The 22,240-nt window shown below is 44.4% G+C and overlaps 2 long non-coding RNA genes across 2 annotated transcripts in view; one reads left to right on the top strand and one right to left on the bottom strand.

The window, feature by feature from the left end:
* Positions 1-7,781, bottom strand: part of LOC142817283 (uncharacterized) — a 41,303-nt gene extending 33,522 nt beyond the window's left edge. Inside the window, exon 1 of the long non-coding RNA XR_012895147.1 lies at positions 7,659-7,781. This is a non-coding gene — a long non-coding RNA (uncharacterized LOC142817283). The remainder of the gene's footprint in view (positions 1-7,658) is intronic.
* Positions 7,782-7,863: 82 nt separating this feature from the next.
* Positions 7,864-9,026, top strand: LOC142817282 (uncharacterized). The gene is made up of 2 exons (XR_012895146.1): positions 7,864-7,991; positions 8,840-9,026. It is a non-coding gene; the product is annotated as an uncharacterized LOC142817282 (long non-coding RNA).
* The last annotated feature ends 13,214 nt before the right edge of the window (positions 9,027-22,240 follow it).

Below are 22,240 nucleotides of genomic sequence, written 5' to 3'. Positions count from 1 at the left end.
GGTGCGGACGGCGCACTACAAGGCGCGAGTATAAGATGCTCCGCATCTAAAAGCACATTGACAAGCATAAGAGTCGGGTCCCATCTATAGCTTGCGCTGACCCGTTCGTACTGGTTGATCCATTTGTCGACGTCAATGTCATCCTGACCGGAAAATACGCCGGGATCATAAGAACGAGGTAGAAAGACGTACGTAGAAGTCACGGAAGGGGCAGGTTGTAAAGACGATGGTTGTGCAACCTGTGACATGGTTGGACCTATAATGATGCGGCCGTTGCGGAGCTTCGTGATGAAGACAGGGAAGAACCCAGCACCTCTGCCACAAAGATGGTACGTAAAAATGACACGAGGTGTGTCTGTTTATAATATATATATCACACAGATGCGTATAGCATCGACTAATATGGAGGACAGCACGATCAAGTCAAGTCAAGATCCTTGATGATGTGGCGCATACCCACGGTGGGGGATTGGCCAAGAGCCGGATAGCTTTCATAAATTTTTTCCTTATTAACAAGTTAAAATTATTCTATTTACGATCAACCGATAGTCCACTTCCTCGTTGTCGTCTTCTGACCGCTGATATGTCCGCTACGTAGCAGTATTCTACTGTGGAAGAGCTGAAAGCCATCCCGTGGGCCTCACACTTGATAAGGCCGTATTCACAATATTTAGAGCAACTAAGCTAGAAGATTCATGACATTGCGTTTAGAAAAAGTGGTAAAGGATTTAGAGTGCTTAGTATTGTGTGTTCAGAAAAAAAAACATTGGCAGCATATCCATGGAGTTAATGATGGAGAGTTGGGCGAGGCATTCGTCCGTCCAATCGTTCTTGCTTCTGTCCATCCATTCGTCCGTCTGTGTGACCGTCCATGCGTCCATCTGCCCGTCCATGCGTCTGTTCGTGCGTCCGTCCCTGCGTTCGTCCATGCATCAGCCTCTGCGTCCGTTCATGCGTCTATCCATGCATCTGCCTGTGTGTCCGTTCATCCATCTATTCAACACTCCAAGTACCACCATCTCGCATCTTTTCATCATATATTCTCCATATAGAAGCACCGCCATCCAGCGGACATGCCAAGGACTAAACGAGAGGTGGCACACGCACACTTTCTTAGAGCTTGCGCTCCGGGTCTACTTCCCACCTTTACCCACCTCGAGTTCACGGTATATACTAATTCATTGTATTCATAGCACTGTTGCTCAACACTCGCTAAACCTTTCTAAAGCTAAGGAGGTTACACCCAGCGAGTATAACGTAGCAGCTCTTTTTTGTCAGATAGTGCTCAATTAACATGCAATGGCTGCTAATGGGGATTGCAGCGTGCGCGTTAACTAAAAGTCGAATGCTCCTGTCTCTCATTCGCCATTAGCAGGCCATTGGCATGTACATTGAGCATTTTTTTTATTGTTCAACAATACAGAGAAGAAATCTCTCACCACACCACCTTGGAGATCAAAATGTTATACTTGTTACATACTACAGCGGTTACGAGGGACGAACGGGTGCTGCTATAAGGAGCTTCACCCCTAAAATGTTCAATGATTTCGAGTACTTCGTACTTAACTATGGGAGAGCACTAGGCCGTCCCGCTAAACGTCTAGAACTGCTGAAGACTGACTTATCAACCTATTTCATTCATGCTTCGCACATCTAACCTTACCAGTGGACAGGTGGGGCTGTGAAAGGCTTCTCGTCGCCTGACATTACAGTAGACGACAATATGGTATAGATCCATCCTTTTCTCTCTCCTTTGAGATAAGAAAATTGAGCGCCTAGGTAACTTTCGTCAGGAATTCTGACCGTATCGCTGAGCCAAACATACTGTTTGATTCAATAGCAGGGAGCCTTTAACTGATAATACGAACAGTGTCAACCAGTGGCAAGTAATGGCAATTACTCAACTATTGTGGTGCATGCCCGTTTATGATGAACAGTGAGGATGACATGATGCGCCGATAAGCGTAGACTAATTTGAAGCGTTCTATCGATACGAAACATCAATTGAAGAAAAGATTGCCCGCAGCTTCCCTCGGGGGAACACTGAGGAGGATGCGGAGCATATAATTGGTTAACGGGGTGTTAAAGTGCGACTTACTTGGGTCGATGGCTAAATTGGTTAACGTGGTTGTGAAATGGGGTGTTAAATTGCGACTTACTTGGGTCGATGGCTAAATTGGTTAACGTTGTTGTAGGAGGGGGTGTTAAATGAGTGAACACGTACACACGTATGCGAAAGGGCGGCGCTGGTCGAAGGGACGTCGATCATTGTGTTTGTGGATTCGTTGGCATTCATTTCACCGCGACCTTGGACGTCGACGCGCCGTACAAACCAACCGACGAGCGGCAACTGAGTGAGCGAGCGCCGACCTTGAGTATATATACAGCGCGACGGCGCATGCACTGTCAGCTGTTGAATGTTCTCGAAGCGTGACGGCGCATGCGCGTTCACTGGAGAATCAGGAGAATTGTAGAATGTTCTCGAAGGGGAGAAGCGCGCGCGGCACAGATGGTGGGTGACGGTGCATGCGCGCGTCAGCTGTCGAATGTTCGAGAAGGGGGAGAAGCGCAACGGCGCATGCGCGCGCGTCAGCTGCCGATGTTCTCGAAGCGCGACGGCGCATGCGCGCGCGTCAGCAGCCGATGTTCTCGAGGCGTGACGGCGCATGCGCGCTACATTATACACCTAGCGAATGTTCGTGAAGAGGAGAAGCGCACGCGGTGTGTAGAGGAGGAAGGGTGCACAGATGGTGGAGGAGTGAAGCGCGCGCGGTGTGTAGAGGAGGAAGGGATGCACAGATGGTGGAAGGAGGAGAAGGAAGCTTGCGGACGGCGCCGCACTACAAGCCTCGAGTATAAGATGCTCCGCATCTAATAAAAACTAGAGCGGACATCCGCAAAAATGAGGCATACAAAAATATTCTGTTTAGCTGAGCTACATGCCACGCTATTATGCTGTACCAAATCCGCCCCATGCTCTGACCATGTCGCATTTGAAATATTCAAACACCTGTCCTAACTAAAGAAGCCCTCCAGTTCCTATTATTGCTGCATTGTTTCCGGCGAATTGCTCTCGGCCTGGAAAAGAAGCCATCGTTATTCCAGTTTTTAGACACAGCATGGACCCATGTGCAGCGTCACACACCGGGCCCATAAAGTGTTTCAACTTTAAAAGCACGACATAATGTTTTCCATATATGTTGTGCCTAATGTTACGACAAAGCGATATAATTCGGGAAGTACTACCTCGATCAACAGCGATATGGAAGGTGCCCCTAGCGCCTCTACTTGATCTAATTCGTCGCAAGCTTCCGCTAACGTAAACACCTTCTGAGGCACGATCTAAAGCCCAACGCGAGTTTATTAGGTCGGGCTAAAACCTCTCTAAGCCACTTGGAAGTTTCAGCACTATTTACGGCCTCTTGGAGCAGCCACAACGCTGCGAGTGCCTCACTTCATTATCACGGCGTATAGCATTAACGAAACAACTTGCGGTTACATCAAGCAGGGTTCAAGTCAGTTGCAACCGCAATAAATAAGCCCGACACTTTCTAGTTACCGATTCAGCTGCAACGCAAGTATTCCAGGCGTTCGTTGTACGCGCCGAATAAAAGGAACCGCAGACGAACAAAAACACATTTCCGGGATAAGGTAAGCCAGCAGCGAAACCGGATGCTGAGGAAACAGGGGTGAGGGCGGTGGATATACCAAAACTCAATTTTATGCTCGCTCTTGTGTGATCACTGACAAGATCGGTTCTCGGAGCACAGTGCGTCAGTCTTGTTTCGTTGTAAATTATAATGAATGGCTTCTAACGCAGTTAGGTAGAAAGAAGACCCCGGAAGAGCTATCGAGAGTGGTTGCGGTTCATTGTACAATGATCGCGGAAACAAAGAGCGGTTTAGAAGGGAACCCGAAAGACCGAACTGCGACATGGGCGAATCTCTAAAACCGCCATGCATCATTGAAGGCTGAACTGTACATGCGCGCTGTTCCAGCGCAGCGTTGCTTAAATGTTACTTATTCGATAGGGAGTGATATAACTCTCGCGGAAGGTCGAAGCCTCATTGGAATTTGGGAAATGAGGTATTGTGCGTGTCTCAACCTGCACTGGAAGTTATGAAAGTACTACTCACGCAGATTAGATCACTCTCTTTAGTGTCAATTTTTAGGGGTGCAGTCAGTTAGGCTCTTTAAAATCAATCATTTCGAAATGCTAACTGGTGCTTCGCATCGGTAGTCAGATATGAAACCTGTCTTGTATTGATTACAATACCCCAATGCAGAAGTGACAGAAGTGATTTTCACCTTGGACGATGGAGATACAAATACTTGACTAGATGATGCACCCTTAACTTTCGCAAGACCAAACAGCTGCAAAAAACATAAAATTCCTTGGCATTGAAGTATACCGTGAAAGTATACACATGCCTCAGAAAAATACAGATAGTTGTTGACGAAATATCACAACAAATTACGTTTTGCTTTGATGCCTGTTTATTCCTGCTTATCAACGAAATATAAATCACTATCTAAATGCCAACAATCGTTTACTGTTGCTATTCTCGTCAAGGTTTCGCAAAGGCACTTGCCTTCCAGTGGAAGGTTCCAACATAAGATACACAAAACGCAAATAACTCTGGTACAAAGGCCCAAGCGTCACACAAACAAAATACAATACTCCACGAGAATCGGAGCATTAGGAACGGTATTCATTTAGCAAAGTTACCAATGAGTGAAGCAGTAGAAAGGCAAGCATACGGTAGCGCCATCTTTACGAGCCGTAGCTGCAAGAGTGATAGCAGGCTATTACGAGAACAAAAATGGCTAGTAGCACGTACCCACAACGAAAATTAGTAGAAAAAAAACAACGGTACAACGGCGAGGGGTTTTAAACACGGCGTGGAAACAAGCGATCGGCAGACTGCCGCTGTCGACGGGGTGAAGGCGCACTGGCGAGTTGTCCATCACACGCTGAGGCGTTGCTCGAGGAAAGTCGCCTAATTGTTGATATCCCATAACTTCGTGGAACCATTTCCGTCGGAAAACGCTGCTGCTCTGGAGTATAATTCTGTTTGGGACGGTTTGAATTGTTATTCCCCGTTCATTTTTTTTTCTTGATTGCATTCATAAAAAAACTCTCCTGGACTTTCGATGCCTCCTTTTACAAGTATATGATGTCCTTCTGTATTTATCTTCTGTGAGCTATGCTGAACACCGGGAAATGGTACCTAAGATTAGTCTTTCGCTTCTGTCTTTCAATTGTAATGTTCGTGCCTCTCTGTAAAAGGTGCTGACAGCCTCAGATGACATCTAGATGGGGATATTTTTGTTGCAAAGCCTCAGGCCTCTCGAAACGCGCGAAGTGGCCGTCAACGTGAGCGTGAAACGTGTGCATCACGTGATCACACACTCATAAAGAAAAGGTAGTAGCACTTGCTAACTTTAGGGCAGTAATGTTTTTTCAACATATGTTGCAGCCGTGGCAGTAAGCGCAGTTAGTAACGGCAAGGGTGGTAAAAGTTACTACCTTTGCTGTTATACTATCACGATTTAGTGACTGTTACTACCTTAGCCGTTACCAACCATGCGTATAACTTTTAAAGTTTTCAAGAAAAAAAGTAGTAACAGATACTACCTTGTTCATTCATTTTTGCATATTATCTCTCCATTGCTAACGTCAGTCAATCAATGTCTCATAACTGCACAACTTTGGGGAATATTCCGTGGTGTGTCATGAACGCGAAGAATTCTTTGAACTAGACGTTCACTACGCTACAGTACGAAGAGTGGGGTATATATAGCCCTACTTCGAAGATGGTTGTCTGGTACAGAGGAGCACTTTTGTTTCAGGTTTATTTATAACAAATGTGAACCTAGAGCTCATATATCAAACTGCCTGGTAACGTGTGTTTGGCACGAAACTTAATCAACCTTACTTATTAAAAATTGTATGTCTTATTTATTTATTATCAAACGGCCACAAAAAGGCATAGTGTCCGAAACAAGATACTGAACTCACTAACATAGTTTCAGTGCATTTGAATGCTTTGCACTGCCAATATGTTGGTGGTTAAAAGGCGGAAACTGTTTCTGGCATTTTATGTGCCAACACAACGATAGTATTTGGAGACATGCCACAATGGAATAATTGTGACCGTCCTCCAGATTGGTTGTGACCATCTGGATAATTTTGATCTGCCAGTTTTGTTAATTTGCCATACTTTACTAAGTTTGCTGTAATTTTCTATTACAGCGTACTTGAACTTCCATTAGCGTACTGAATTTTCTATCACAGCGTACAAGTTAGCAAACCATAAGCAAGTGCTACATGCGACAGCGCATGTAGCACTTGCTTATGGTTTGCTAACTTGTACGTCTCCGTTTGGACAATATCAGAATGACGTTTACATATCTCGGTTGCGTAATTCAAAACCAAATGTTTTTTCTTGATTTATGATTCTGCGTCATTTTTTCGTTTATTAACGATACGTCAAGGCGGTTCTTCTCATAAATTATTAGAATCAGAATCTCATACTATCTTGGCTTATACAGGCAACAGCCGGGTGTCAAAAAGGTAGTAACGGGTCAAGAAGGTTACTAACGACTGCACTGTTTACTAACACTGTAGAACTGTTTACTGATATAGGTAGTATACAGGTAGCAAAATGCTAGTAATGGTCCAAGAAAGGTAGTAAGCGCTGCACTTACTACGTATTTGCTTGGAGTTGCTACCTTTTCACTAATGTTTTTTTTTACAAGTGCAGACAACATCATATTTACGTCACTTATCATCACGTCAGATTACTTTATCTACGATGTCATTATAGCTCACACGTGATCAGGTCACAGAGTGACGATGGTTCTTCGTGTTAATATTTAATAATATTATATTAAACCAATCTTGGGTTTTGGAAGCCTGCACTCATTATACTGAAAAAAAAACGGGATATTGATGCATAAGTCAAGAGATGGAACTATCTTATTATAGTTTTATCGTGTATTAAGTTCACGATGGTGACGTGAAAGCAAATAAGAGCGCCAGTTTACTAAAAACCAATTCCATGGCACGTAAAGTCCCCTTCAACGTAAAAAAAAAAAAAAACAACGTCACTATTCGATTCAGGTAGGTGGGCTATAAGCCCCTATTCCTTACGAAACCGGGTATGGTGAGTGGTAAGGGAATCGCAGGTAGTGAGTGCGCTGTAGTAGCCTGACGGTGACAAGGAAAGCAGCATTAAGAATGGGGATACATCTTCAAATTATAGCTATACGGGATGACTACGCCTATATAGCGGCAATCGAGTTACAGGTGATTGTCACAAGGGTTGCCATTGCCATTGTGCTCTCTGTGTTTTAATGCGCCGTTCTATGTGTACACTCTTTTGATTCGAAGTAAACGCATCGCCAGACTTCTAATCTCCAAAGCAAAAACTACCGAGTCTTAAGCTACAGCACCTGCATTTGCGAGTGCAAACATATAGCCACACCATTGAGAAACGCTTCTGAGGCATTTGCAGAACACAAATGAGAACCTAAAGCGTTCACCACGAGGGCAGTTCCTCATCAAGAGTGGCGGCGTTTGGTTACCCTCATATGAATAAAAAACACAGGGCGTGTAAACACGCAAAACGGATACAAGAGGTCGTGACACTCACCAGAAACGCCGGGCAACGACTGACGATCCACACAATGGCGGACAAAAATGAAGGCAGGAAAACGTATCTGCGCATGTCCATGCGATATATAGGCAAAGCTATAAACCCAGCCATGTACACGGGGTCACCGTGAATGAAAACTGTGCAGGCAGTTGATTACTTCTTTGGGCAAGTTTATGGACAGTTCCCTCACGCATGCGCTACCAGTATTATCGGTATTCCGTGCTTCAATCATCAGACGCGTTTCTGTATTCCCATGCCGTGAAAAAACTGCACTTTCATGAAATTTTGGCATTGACTTACCCTTTCGACAATGCGAAGAAGTATTATAAGGTGAGCCTCTAGTTAGGGATCTCTAATGTTACAATCAATACTTGTTAATGCAGAGGTTGAAGTGGTTACAGCGTCCCGCCAGTCCTCACCCCACCGAGTTGTGAACTCGACTGCTGACCCGCAGGTCACGGGATCAAATCACGGCTGTGGCAGCTGCATTTTCGACAGAGGCCAAAATGCTTGACAATTTTCATGTGGGGTTTAACGTCCCAAAACCACCATATGATTAGGAGAGACGCCGTAGTGCAGGGCGCCGGAAATTTTGGCCACATGGGTTTCCTGACGTGCACCGAAATCTGAGCACACAGGCCTACAATGATTCCGCCTCACAGGCGAAAATGCTTGATGACCGGGTGTTTAGATGTAGGGTGTTTAGATGTTCACATAACATTCATCCCATAAATCTGTTCGTCCTACGAGCGGTTGCAGCTCAAAGAAATTCCATGGGCCACACCTGCACGGCCTTCAGCGAATTTGTTGGTGTGTTCTACGAAACGACTATCGGTCCACTTCTGATCTATTACTCACTAATTATTTTTCTGTACAGTGGAAGAAATCTTACCTAGCATAGTGGCCATATCTACTTCCTACTTTCTTCAGCCTGTTAGATACTCAATAAGCACAACGAAGAAGGAGCAATGATGAGGAAACGGCAAGTGCTGCATTGAGCACAACCTAAATTCTTGCAAGACGACCGAAGCAGTTTATGACAATGCCGCATTCAAAGCGTATACCGCACGACTGCCTGGTGCGCGTCAAGAATCTGCGGTGACAGTACTTGACCGGAGCATAGTGGGCAATGGCACTAGCACTGCTATAACTTTTCTTTGTGTTTCTTTTTTCTTTAGGTGGAAGCCTGGATGCGAAAGCATGTGCATAAGTCTGCGAAGCATTCACGACGCGCTTATCATGAGACACCAGCAAGGCTTCGCAAACCTGTTCTTTAATGCTGGTCCAAAATATCTCCTGAAGACAAGGCGCCTCGAGAGTAAATGACACGAAAAAATAAAGTCCACAAAAGCCTCCCCTGAATAAGTCTCAGTCTTAGATATTGTGGTCAGTCCTGAGAACAGCTCGTTACGGGCCGGTGGGTGACGAGTGACCGACGTTAAAAATGGACCATGACGCAAATCGATTTGTCGCTGCGCTGGGGCAGTTGACGACAAGCAACTGCAATGCATCGCATCATGTTTTGCTTAAATGTGGCTTTGTCTTTAGTCACGCTTTCTTGGCGCAGTCTTCGCAGGCTTCGACAAGTCATTGGCGTTCTCAATAGGCGCTTAGCTAGTCGGTGGTTGTGCCACTGCGCATGCGCTAGACAGTGAGGTGCTGAGCGTGTGAGCGGACCATCGTAGTGAGCGAAGGCGCGTCCGCAGTTATACATTGGGCATTGAAATGTACAGCCTTAGTGATGCTGCCTGCGTTACTTCAAGAATACACTGTAATGTTTGCGTTGCGAGCCAAATTTTATCTTAACATTTTGAAGTGATCAGGAATTCGTAGAAGTTCGGGTGTAGTTTGTCCAAGGCGTTGGTTACACGTGTAGTAGACCGGTTACTTACAACAAGCAGAAAAAAAGAACTTAACAGCTTCACAGTGCTGGTGTTAAGCCTGAAGGATAAGCAAATTTCCCATCAAGTCTACTGTAGTATTGCATGTTTGTTTCTTTCAGATTGCTTGCAACTTGCTTCGCTAAATGTGCGCTAGTGTTATTTGCAAGATTTTCGCAATTCTGTATTATTCTCCCATTTTATTGTGGTTGTTTTGCTTTTTTCTATCGTTTTTTTGCTATGCACCCCCCCCCTCTGCCATGCATTTATAACATGAGGGTACTACACATAAATAAAAAAGTGGGCGTCCTTCCTTAGCATACCAGCTAAGCGATGGTCAGTTAAGCCTAGATATGGCCACGTGAGCCTGGAGAGGGGCAGTTATGCCTGGAAAGGGCAAGTTGAGGGTCTTCTCTATTTATTTTTCTCTCTTTGTGACACTCTGTTCCTTTATATCTATTCTTTCTCTCTCAGTCTTTTTCTATTTCCATGTTCTTTCTCTCTCTTAGATAACATTTCTCTCTGTATTTCTCTTCCACTCGCTACTTTGGCACGCTCTCACCCACGGCAACACAATCACATGGTATTCATAGGTGCTTCCTCTGTTAGCGTGTCTGGATAGCCGAGTGGTAAGGACGCTCTCCTTCAGACCGTGGGCATCTAGGTTCGTATCCCGCCTCACTAAGAACGTTTGTTTTGTTTTATTTATGTATTCTCCTCATCCTCTTCATCGCTACTTTCCCGTTCTGCTTCCTTGCTTCCTCCAGCGCATTGCTATAGTTGACACAGATCACGTCGTGACTCGAAAAAGTTTTTTGTGCACACCGAACAACGTCTGACAAACATGTTCGCTGTTAAGAGAAGTACGCGTGATAATGCATCGGACGTCTGACAAATTTTACCAACAATCTTGCTCACGACGCCGGTAGATGCTTTGTCTTCGAGCAGAGAATGATAGAAAGCTTGGGCTTAATATGTGTCGCCGCCAGTGCGTCATTCTCCACGCACTGTGAGAGTTGTGCTTAATGGCATGCTTTGGCCGCATATAGCACAAACACAAGTAAAGGAACACACATGAACGAGCAGAAGCGGTGTACCAACTAGGACAACAATCAGTATTGCGAGTTGCGGGCTAGTGCCAAACACTGTAGACGCTGAAATTCGAATAATGTCTTGAATCGCCCCGTTCTCTAATGAGACAGAATGTGCCGAAGTACAGTTATTGAAAACGTGGTAAAGGTCAGTCCGCGGGCGAGTTCATGAAGTGACTGAACCACCCTTTCTTGTTAAGACTTGACTCGCACTACTGCATCTACATGCAAACGACCGTGCATTCAATTTCGACGGGTCTTTATTTCGATTATATTTTCAAGCGTTACGACACGTTATGAATAAAACTAAATCTTTTGAGTTTTGCGATGGCACACCCCGTCAGTGGAATTTACGTTTCGTCAGGGGTGCATAAAGAAATTGAAGTTATCCTTTTCTGAAAAGAATACCTTAAGGCGAAAAAAATCAGTATGAAGCCGTCATAAAATATTTATTCATGTTAAACGAATGTAATACTTCTCACCAGTTTTCCTACGGAGAAAACGTACATCGCGAAGGTTAGTAGAGCAAACCAGGAAAAAAAGAAGAAAACAAGGATGCAAAGGCTGGTCACATAAGGGTTGGGGTAGATTAATAGCCGCCCGTGGCTCACATTGTTTTCTGCTGATCACCGGACTGGCACTGCAGTAGAAATAACGGGCGTAAGTAGGTCAACCGTAAAAAGGAGGAAAGTATAAACATGTCGAAAAGTCAGTGGTCATAATATAAAAAGATATATAAACTGCAAGAAGAAAATGACAAAGTAATTTCGCACCGTAACGTCCACTGGCGACAATTTTGAGGTGTTCACGTGACCACGCGCCAAGCCACATTTCGGTGCAGCTGGCCTCGTCATACGTTGTTCTTGTATTTAGGCAGTTAAACTATATACGCTTTCTTTATCAACATGACGTTTTGTTTTTCGTTCAATTTTTTGCGTGGTATTTGTGGCAGCACGAACCCGACCTAGATTCGGCGAAGGAGAGGATCATTTCACACGACCTTAAAAGGCGCCTGATAGAACTACGCATCTTGAAAGTGCGCTGGGGAGTAGGGGTGAACCAGGTGAAAATAACGAGTGTGAGGGAAAAAGAAAAAAAAAACATGGCATAGTAAGTGAAGTTAGGGCGAGTTCAATGCATTAGACACTTGAGTCATTTCAGTGCGAGACGTATTCGAGAACAGTGACAAGATATGAACACTAACACCATCGCTGTCCCTCAAGTGACCTTGTTAGCACAGTAACACTGTTTGAAGAATGAGCTACACACTAGGCGCTACACATGTTCACGTGGTACATATACGCAGTGGTAAAAAGTATCTGTTTCTGCGGTAATAAAGCTATCTGTAAGACAGCACTGGTCTTTGTGCACCTTTCTTGCTTTTGTCCTCATTCATCTCGTGCTGAAGCCGCTCACCATGCTTGGGAAGAAGGGAGTCGGGAAGGTGTAAGTCGGTCCCACCGCCCTACAAGACACCTCTGCCTGTTTTCGACCTACACAGCTGTCGCACCCGCATTGTGGTCGTCAGTGCGCGTGATTCATGTATCGGATCGAACCTGCATCGAAATGCCTGGTATCCACGTGCGATGTTCTCGGAAAGAAAGGTAACACGGCCCACTCAGCGAGACCGATATTGAAGCAGTGGACCCGTATCGTAGTAAGACAAGACATACCGCTTACCTTCATTGTCCCGGAAGTTCATACTACTTCTGTTCATCCCAACTCTTGCTTAGTTCTTACACACGTTTGCCTTCGCGCCCGTGTACATCTCCTTGCAGAGAACAGATTCATCTTGCGATTTTTTTGTCACACCTCCTTATGTCGACGACTTCATTGTCCTTGCCTTGGAATTAGTTCTCAAGCTATATCAGACTAGTAATTAGATGTAGGGTGCATTGCAAAACCTGCACTAATCACTCGCTTTCTCTCAATCACAACTAGGTAAGCCACTACACCAGCATACTCGTTAATCTATGCCAGCACTTTCCTTTTCTGAATGTCGCAGCGAACAGTTTTTCTCAAGTCACTCGTGGCACAGGCCTTATCTTCTAATTGAGGTGCTTAATTTTCTCCGACTTTGGTTCCCTAGCGTTGATTGTAATCGTTCGATACCGCTGATTGCGTTCTTTCTTATTTAAGGGTGCAATAAAGAGGTGGAAGTTTCCAGGCATAGAAAAAATTGATAGAAAAAACGATACAAATCTCCATCACGAGGAATTGCACCAGTAATAAGAAGCGCGGGGACGCGCAATAGTGCAGCAATTGAAGTTGGACACAAAGTGAGCACACTGAAGCTTTTGACAGACCCGCTGTTGCCGAAAGAACAATACGTCAGAAAAATATTATGAGTCAATAAAAAAAATCTTGGGTCAAACAAAAAGGAGTACACCACCACTTGCTGGCCATTTGAACCCCTTATAGGTGTCTTGATTCGAAATTAACAAGTACGGGAAAAAGCAAGGCAATTTTGATAAAGAAAACCTAGTTACCCTTCACTGCGTTCAACTTCCCCTAATGTCAGCTCAACCCTCGTTGAAACTTTGCGTCCGTGCAGAAAAAAACCCCAAAGAAAGAATGTGATTTCACACAATTCATAAACTTGGGCTACCGAACGTCCTGAAGATACTTTGTGAAGATTGTTCGTATGATTTTGTTCTGTACATATGGATTCTTTTGAGGAAAATATCTTCGCTGACTGCAGATCGATAACGCATTGTTTGAGTCTGTGCATGTGCCTTCTAGTGTCTGACTAGTTTTTCAAAAATAAAAATAGGTCCCGTATCTGCATGTTACACTGCAGATGTCGTCGAAAGACGATAGCCTTACGTCTGGAGAGAGTGAACAACACGTTTATTTTATGTTCTGCGCAAGAAAGTCAGTAAATGGTTTTCTGGAGGCGCTGCGTCAGAGTGCCTTGAGCGTGCAGTGGAGGCGAACGAGCGCATCGAGACATGTCACACATGAGACATAAGCGCTATCGGACATATATCTTGGAAAACGAAGAGCGCGGCTTGCGCACCCGTCTTGGAGGTGATAAAGCGTGGAACGCAAGGCGACTGGTAGGTGCCGCCACCATATCGTCTTAGCAAAGCGTTGGAAACACTTGTCTTTTTGACCATCGTGTTGCACTGTCAACGCAGCGTGATAAACGCTACGGTCCTCATAATTACTTATGTGTGCTTTTTCTAGTATAAAGCCACACTAGAAAATATCGACGTGTTGTTATGGTGCCTCAGATATACGCAATGATTGCTTTCGAAATGACAATCGCACAAGTATGAACGCTAACACTTGAGCAATATATTGGTGGGCACTGTGGATGGTGTCCACCGTTTGGTAATACAACAATAAGAGGCATTCTCGAGCACGTGGACCAACAAAAAAAGTCAACAAATAATCACTTTTAAGTACAACAATGTAAGGAAACGTATCTTCATTCGAACTGCTCGTGCCAACATCAAGTTGCGAGAGTGGCTCTTTGAGAAAATGTTTCCCACATACTGGAAATGATGCAGAATGAGCATGCGACCAGAGCTAGACTTTATGGCATCATTAACCTGACCGCGTACACTGCAGAACAAAGCCGTCTTCTATATTTTGTAATTCTGTGCTACAGGCAACAATAGCATCTAACGCAATGCAAGCAGTAAGACGACACTAAACCATGGTTAGGACATGTAGGCCGAGTTAAGGTGACCTAACAGCACGTGACATGAAAGATAGTAAACTCTACTGCGAGAGAATACTTTTACTCCCAGTGGCAAAGATAGAAGGTCTGCATCGTGTTACGCTTGCTTCTCTGGGAAATTAAGTTTTTTTTTTATGTCATACACAGGCTACCTGCTGTTTCTTTATCTATATATTTCATCCCCCAGTGTACGGCAGCCAACTTCACTGTTATCTTGTTCGCCTTCTTGCCTTTCACCTTTCTGTTAACTACATTCATTCGTGAACTCAAACCGACTATTTTAAGTCGTCAACATTTATTACTCAACCATTTTTGATGTATTTGTTTACAAGGCACCCATTTAGCTCAATATTTCTTCTTGTGCACAAAACGGTCTCGCATAAAAACCTTGCACTTGTACGTTGACTCGATAATAGTTGCACTATAAGGAATAATTTGCAATAAATAAACTTATTTGCTCTAAAAGCACACTAATCAGAAAATAAACGTGTTTTACTTTTTTTTTGCTGATGTTTGAGCAAGGTAATACAGCCAGAAAGAACCACAGGACACAAAATGCATGGGGTGAACTCCCGTATGGTATATTGGGCGTTTTCACGTGAATATTTTGGAGGTTGCCGCGTTAAGCTTTATCTTCATCCTCGTTTCAACTCAGTGTCATGCACTGGAGCCATTGTGCCCGAATGTTCTAATGTCCTTGACACTCCGTAGCTAGTAGCTGGACTCTTACAGCGCGCGTTCTCATGCGGTGCGACGGCGCGCAATTCGACGTCAGGTGGCGTGGCAGCCACCTTCCGCTCAGCATCTCTGCGTAGCTCGGGTGACGACAGCTGCTCACGCTTCGCGGAGAGCGCGAGAGAAACAACGCAAGAAACACGACGTTAATGATCGGAAGCGACGGCTCTCCCTCTGCGTCAGCACGCTGGTGGCGTAAATATTTCTTTGCTCCTTGCCACTACAGTCTAGCGAAGCCCCGTATGACGTGGAACGCCATGCAGGGGCGCTCGCGAAGGGAAGACTATGCGTTTTGAGCTGGCTCTGCCACGAAATCTTGGCAACCGTGTCAGACAATGGGGAGAATGCAAGTTTAGTGGCTTGTATGTGTCTCGCAGGCTTGAGAAATGAGACTGGCTGTGCCATTCTACGCGTTTGTCAAAACGACGCAGTATGAAGTGCCGCAGGCAGAACGCACTCGGAAATCGAGCACGTTGACTCGACTCGCTCTGACGTGGGCTTGATGATCCATACATGTAAATACCTTTCTCAGGCGCGGCTTCGCTTTCGTGTATAGAAAGAAAAAAAAAGCGACACTACAACGTTGCTATTAAAGTACATATAATGCAGAAAATTTCAATTCGGGACTGTGCGCAGGTAATTCATTAAAACTCGATCAATTATGTTCAAATCGCGAACGTGTAACACATTAGCTTAGTGCAACACAGCGGCCGATGAAGAATAATGCTGAAAAAAATATTTACCGAGGCAGCGTAGAAACAAAACCTCGACGCTCCCTCGCGGGTGGCCGGGCCACTCAAATTACTGGTTTTTTTATAACGTTACGTTCACTCATCCTCCTCCTCTTCCTGACAAGCAAAACAAAAAACATACTATTTTAGTTTGTTTCCTGCTAAAATTTTCCTTGGAAATCTCAACTAAGACGAACCAGTAGTCAACCGTCATTTTGCGTAGAATAAGTATCATCAGCGCCATCGTCGGAAAAACTAATGTGCAACATGCCCCCGAATGATTTGCAATTCTGCGTTCTAAAAACGCTGGCAGAGAGACTGCTAACGGTAAAGATAGAAAGGAAAAGAGAGCGTAATCATAATGTCAAATCCGGAGGGAATAGCCTTTCGACAATTATCGACTGTATAAAAGCGCTGCACACCTGGATAATCTTATGCTTATCCGACATTACCACCAAATACCTGCAAGCAACAACGGGAACAATCATATTCGAAAATTTACTGCTTCGTATTATTTTTACTGGGATGAAATAACACTGAAATAATATCGCTTTACCATGCGTTATTTGGCTTTTGGACAGCTACCGACTCAAAAGGCTGCAAGGATGCTTAAATATATTCCGGCGTGTTGCCAGGACTTGCGTGAAAAGAACAAAGATGCAATGCAGTTCCCGCTCTCGTGACTCTATCTATCCAACCCTCCTGGCTCTCCTGACCTCACTCTCCCAAATATTCATTCCGTGTAAACAAAGTAGTCAAACAAAACAGTTAGCCAGTAGTAAGTTACAAAAATATCCGACAGAGCGTCAAGCCTGCATGAAGAATGCATCAGATCTGCAGGACAGAGGGAAATCGCGGATCTCTAGTCCATCGATGCGCACAGTGTCAGCAGGAAAGTAAGTATATGTATTCACCAAATATATATATATATATATAGCTGAAGAACACGGGAAGGCCAAGACACTTCACTTGTCGAGACGGAGGAGCGGTTGTCCTGCAGTTCTCGTTCTGCAACCAGCCACCACCTCTTCCAGCATACTACTACATCCGGAATGGCGGTCTACCCCCTCCCCTTCTGCCACATCGCCCCCTTCAAGAAACGGTGCCCGTTCTTCGACTCGGCAAGCCGCATCATTGAGATTGATTTCGCTGCTGTACTCAGTAGGGCACAAGCAGCCCCGAACGCCCTGTTTCCTCCTCAACCTTTTTTTTTTTACGCAAATGCACTCTATTCGAGCAGTGAGTTGGCAAGAAGTGGTCGAGGCACGGCATTTGACTTAGGCCCCCCGCAATGGCCTTCCAAGCAACTTCTTTCTTTTTCGCTTCGTGGAAGAATTGCATTCCATCATGGCGGCCACGCAGCAAGCTCTGGATTTCGTGTCATGGCAAACTTTCACACGATGAACACCTTCCTTGTAAGCAGGCTGTCGCTGAAGGAAGACGTAAAGGAAAGATCAAGAAACATGCAGCTTGGATTTGATATGTACCTTGGATACAATACACTATTTCATAGGGTACACTGCCTCATATTACCAATATCAAGCATTTATAAGTAATGATGGCGTCCACGGACTAGCTTTATAGACTTACGAACACGCCAATTAGATTGAACTTCAATAATTATTTTCGCCCATGATCCGGTACATTTTTTTTTCGTTTTTATCGCATTCTGCGTGAAATACTCTACTTTGAATACCCTTTACTTTGGAAAACAATCATCACGGGTTACACGTGCATCGACGTTTACTTTTGCATGCATCCTTCGTGAAAGCAGGGTTTGGTCAAGATGTTCTAATGGTGCTTTTTCTCCTCCCTTTCTGCCCTCTGACGTGTAGCTTCATCTACGTAGTAAAGTCAACTGAAACTCGCTGCTGTAAGAAACGGGTACCAATTGTTAACGTACTGCGCAGGGCCTTGACAGAACTTGTTAACACGTAAGGTCACAGTTTGGGAGAAGTAGCGTTTGATATTCGGCACTCAAGCTATTCGTCACATGGGCAAATTGAATTTGCAATGTAGTGGCTGATATACAATATGAATAGACTCCGCCCAACATACCTGAAAGTTGTGGAGGAAGCACTTGAGTGTGTTAACTATAACAGATAGCAAAGACTTTAATATAAGCATATAAAAACGTATGGTTTTTATTTCTCTTAATGTCTGGAATCCGGTCTGCTCAGAGCTGACCATGACATCCCTACGGTACCAAACCAGCGTGCTAGTCCAGGCCGACCTATCCACCTCCTTTTAATAAACGCTATCTCTCTCAACCACCGAAGCATTTATTGTATATGCATGCACACTTTTCCTTTCTCTTCTCGCAGACCGTGCTTCTATATTTTGTTGCCTCACTCACTTTATCCTTCACACATCTGTAATTCTCTTAGCTTTTATTTATATTTTAGTTGGACACAAATGACTAGGATTTGGTTTAAGCGATGCAGTCTCGTAATTATTTACCATAATTATTTTTTCAGTACAACCCTGTGTCACGAATGTGCCTAGATGCTCCTTCTTTAGAAGGAGGTGCGTACAGGATTACTTTTTTACCTGCCCTCACAGGTCTGTATATTTCTCGCCGAGATTTATTTCATTTCCTTCAGCGTCATGCCTCCCATTTTCATTCGTCACGTCGTGAGAGGGCGTGTGAGCTATGTTCTCCTAAACACGCTACTAAGGTAACATGGCAAAGCCGTCCTTTTTTTCTGCGGATTCAAGTTCGAGGCTAATATCATGTCTATTTTTTTCCATCTGCATATAAAGTGGGCTTACATCATATACATCGGAAATGTAAAGAAACTATTGAGGAAGCATCAAGGAGGGGGGAGGAGAATCCCCGAATGTGTGAGTCCAGTGGCATTTATATTTCTCCAAAATGTTTTCATTTCAAACCTACGTCCCTTTGAGAATACCAGGTACCCATATCAATAAGAAAATTTTGCACAGGCCCGAAAACTCCATTTGTTGCCAAGCAAAAAAAAACAGCTAATTAACAAAGGACAGGGAGAAACAATTCTTCCGCTTCTTTTTTCTTGCTTGCCACAGGTGCTCTTTCCAAAGAAAAAGATCACACGCTACAACCATTCAGTAGAAAAGCTTCAGGACAATAATAATACTAATTATAAAAATTCTTAAGGTGTGCCATCACAGAACCACCATATGATTACGAGAGATGCCATAGCAGAGGGTTTTAATAAGTTTCGACCACCTGGGGTTGTTTAACACAAGATCATAGGAAGCGTTCGTGAAAAGTGAGGTGAACATGAAGAAAACGGTTTTGTTGGCGCTCGTCTTTTCAGTAAGGGACTTTACACGCCTACCACGCGTGGATTCTGCTATGTCAGAAATAATGTGACGGTGATTTACACTCTATACCTACAACCATAATCATTCTGCACTGAATCAAAGGAAAAAGGAAGGTAGTGGGAAAACTCTCCTTTTTACATCGGTTTTCACAGACCTTTCTATGCTTCTGTTAAGTTTGGGAATTTGCCGCACAGACGTAATTTACGAAAGCGGTGTTGGTATCACCTCCATGGGTAAACTGCCGGCTTTTGCAGACTGACAGAACAGTGCAGAAAACAATAAACATTCGGTAATATCTGACGCAGGTCAGAGCGCTACTCTCCCTGTGTACTTCAATCTCTACAGCATTATGCTTTCAAACTCGGAATACACTTACTTACCCTCATGCATGCGCAATGGACATCTAACTGGCACAATCTCAACCAACAAAGGCTTTTGTAACTAACTCCTTTCTGGCCAACCACTATACTTAAGTGCAACTAGAAAATTTATTCTTGAAAAATGTTATCCGCATTCCTATTCGATCCACAAATGATAAAATAAGTTCCTTAAATTAGGTAAACTTAGTGAGAATGTGATATGGCCACAATAGCTATGGTATGATGGTGATGTCGCGTAACAACAATAGTGGTTCCAGTGTTGGCTCTGCTTATATGGGAGTCTGATAACCTATACAACAGTATTCCACTTATTCAGAAAGCTATATTCAAGCGCTACTCTACCCATGACAAATACGCTAAAATGCAACTACGCTGCACCTCGTTTCGACAATATACCTATCGTCATGTCATACTAACTAGCCCAAACTGCCACACTTCTATGTGCTTTAACGTGACTGTTGACGTCACGTCAGACCATAACTAACCCTATAAACACCAATGTAGCGAATTTACCTCATGAGCCAATCATACGCAAACAACTGCTACACCTAAGGACAGACGTCAAACCACCTCGCAATGCCTTCATTAACTAAAAAATGCAGCATAGACAATTACTGGCCGACTTCTTCTCATCAACAAAGCGTGGGATCTGCGAATTTCATTTAAACGCGTCAAGTATATTCACGTTTGGCTTGTATGATAGAATTTTCAATCTTCGCAGCCTCCTATATATAGTGATAAAGTATACCAACACAAAAGCATGGACCAAGCATTTCTGACCTCGACACCCGAAGGAAACTCAAATAGCTTTTTTTTTTCGAGGAGAGTGAGTGGGTAATCATAATGCAGATATGGTTTTTCGTGAGTTTGTTTCTGTGCATGTGTATACACACATACGAAATCAATCATTTTCGAGAAGGTTTGAATCCCCCAACTCTATCTCATTTCAACCCCAGCTACGTCCCCGGAATACACCCAATACTAACACTGCATACACCTCCTGACACGACCAATGTGGATGAGCTTTAGACTCGCATATGATCACTTTTCACACTTTCAGTTCAGTGAAAAAAAGTTGAAGCTATAGTTATGGCTAGACTTATAGCACTTTCCAACTGCGTAGCAGACACCATGAATCATCAGCAAGGCCCTATTACCTCAGCATACTAATTAACATCACCGTGAGGCAGCAGACGCCCGCAGTGGCACCATGACGACGACCGCCGAGTACATTAGCTAGAGAGCTTTCAGCGAACTCAAAAGTGCACCTGTGAACCCTCTTGCTAGTGCAATGCGTGCTATTGAGCGCGCGGGAAGTGAATCACGTTCGTGCTGGAAAACTCATTCCTAGAGACGTCACACTGTGTTAGCGTGGACAGAGGCCAGCGCCATGCGAGCCTCGCTCGGATACCTTTTCGAGGACGTCGTCATCCATCTACATGGAAACGCATTTCCCTTTTTGCCCCACCACATCTCAGGAAAAAAAAACCAGGCGGCTTTAGAGTTCATGGACGACGTCTCCTCCCTTTGGTTGGAACCGTATTGTGACAGTTTTATATACAGACATACAGCGATGTATCCTGAAGTCCATGAGGCATGTGTATAGCTACTGTGTGACAGTATCGGGAAAAGCCAGCTGTCGTCAAAGCGTAGGGCGACCATTCGAAGAGTGTGTCGGGGGAAATGCAGGGAAGATGCTAGAATGCAGCTCGACTAATTAAAGAAGCCCACGTAGCACCTCCCTGCAGTCTTCGAAAATGGGCTTTTAAACAAAGCAAGATTGACGTGGCCAATGAGCTGGCGAAGGAGACAGGGTTGTCTGAAAAAGAGAACGGGTAGGAATATCTTCTTCACTTGTAGAGGAAAATCAGATGCCATGCCTTTTTTTCATTATTTGAAATCAACACTGAAATGGCCCTTTCAGCAAGAGTGACGTTCGCAACGTCTCAATTTAAAAGTTCCGCTACATTTGAGATGTGAAAGTCAGATGTGCGTGAGCTTGTGCTTGGACTGGCAGCAGAGTATGAGTGGTTCCCAACTCAAAAATCGGGCGAGTCTGTAACCTTAAAAACTGGTTGCGCAAAGCATAGAGGAGACTGCTATGCTGGATTCGTTCAAATTGTCTACATATATAGCCCACTTGATCAGGCACCCACACAGCTCCCACTGGCTTTAAAGGCAGCAACGTCTCTGCTGGGTGGCTCAGCCCGACAGGAAACTTAGCAACATAATAAATGCAATGCCATCATGTAGGGCATGCCTTGTCTGCTATATGTTGATCATTTCCAACACCAGTTTCTTGTCACTCTGCAGCCTTAAGGTGACGTAGTGAGTGCATAGGAAGTTTGAAAAGATTCCATATACAAAACGTTTGAAGTGCGCTCTACGAACATCGCTATCGCATTAGACTGTTAGAGGCGCAACTTAAGGGTCCCCCAATTTTTGGGCTAACCACGCAGGCTAACGACGAAACGAAAGTATATGACGTGTGATAAATTCATGTGACCATATCTTGGTGCGAACGCAAACCTGCAAGACGTCTCGGTGTAGCCTACACAGCCTTGTTTTTGATGCATATAATGGTGTAGCCACGCGATGCCGCTTGGGCGTCGTGTATAACAGGTCGAGCAAGAATCGCTGCATAAGGATTCTAAAAGAGTCGTACAGAGTAACTGAAGGACACACCTTCTTTTTAAGCGCGGCATTTTAGGGGCCCGCCTTTTCGTCAGCCATCTCATGCGGCGTATTAACGCTCAAGGTAAGGCGCT

This window comes from Rhipicephalus microplus, chromosome 5 (genome assembly GCF_043290135.1).
Source record: "Rhipicephalus microplus isolate Deutch F79 chromosome 5, USDA_Rmic, whole genome shotgun sequence".
Taxonomy (NCBI): domain Eukaryota; kingdom Metazoa; phylum Arthropoda; class Arachnida; order Ixodida; family Ixodidae; genus Rhipicephalus; species Rhipicephalus microplus.
Note: the sequence above shows the minus strand (reverse complement) of the source record. Positions and strands in the feature narration are given on the sequence as shown.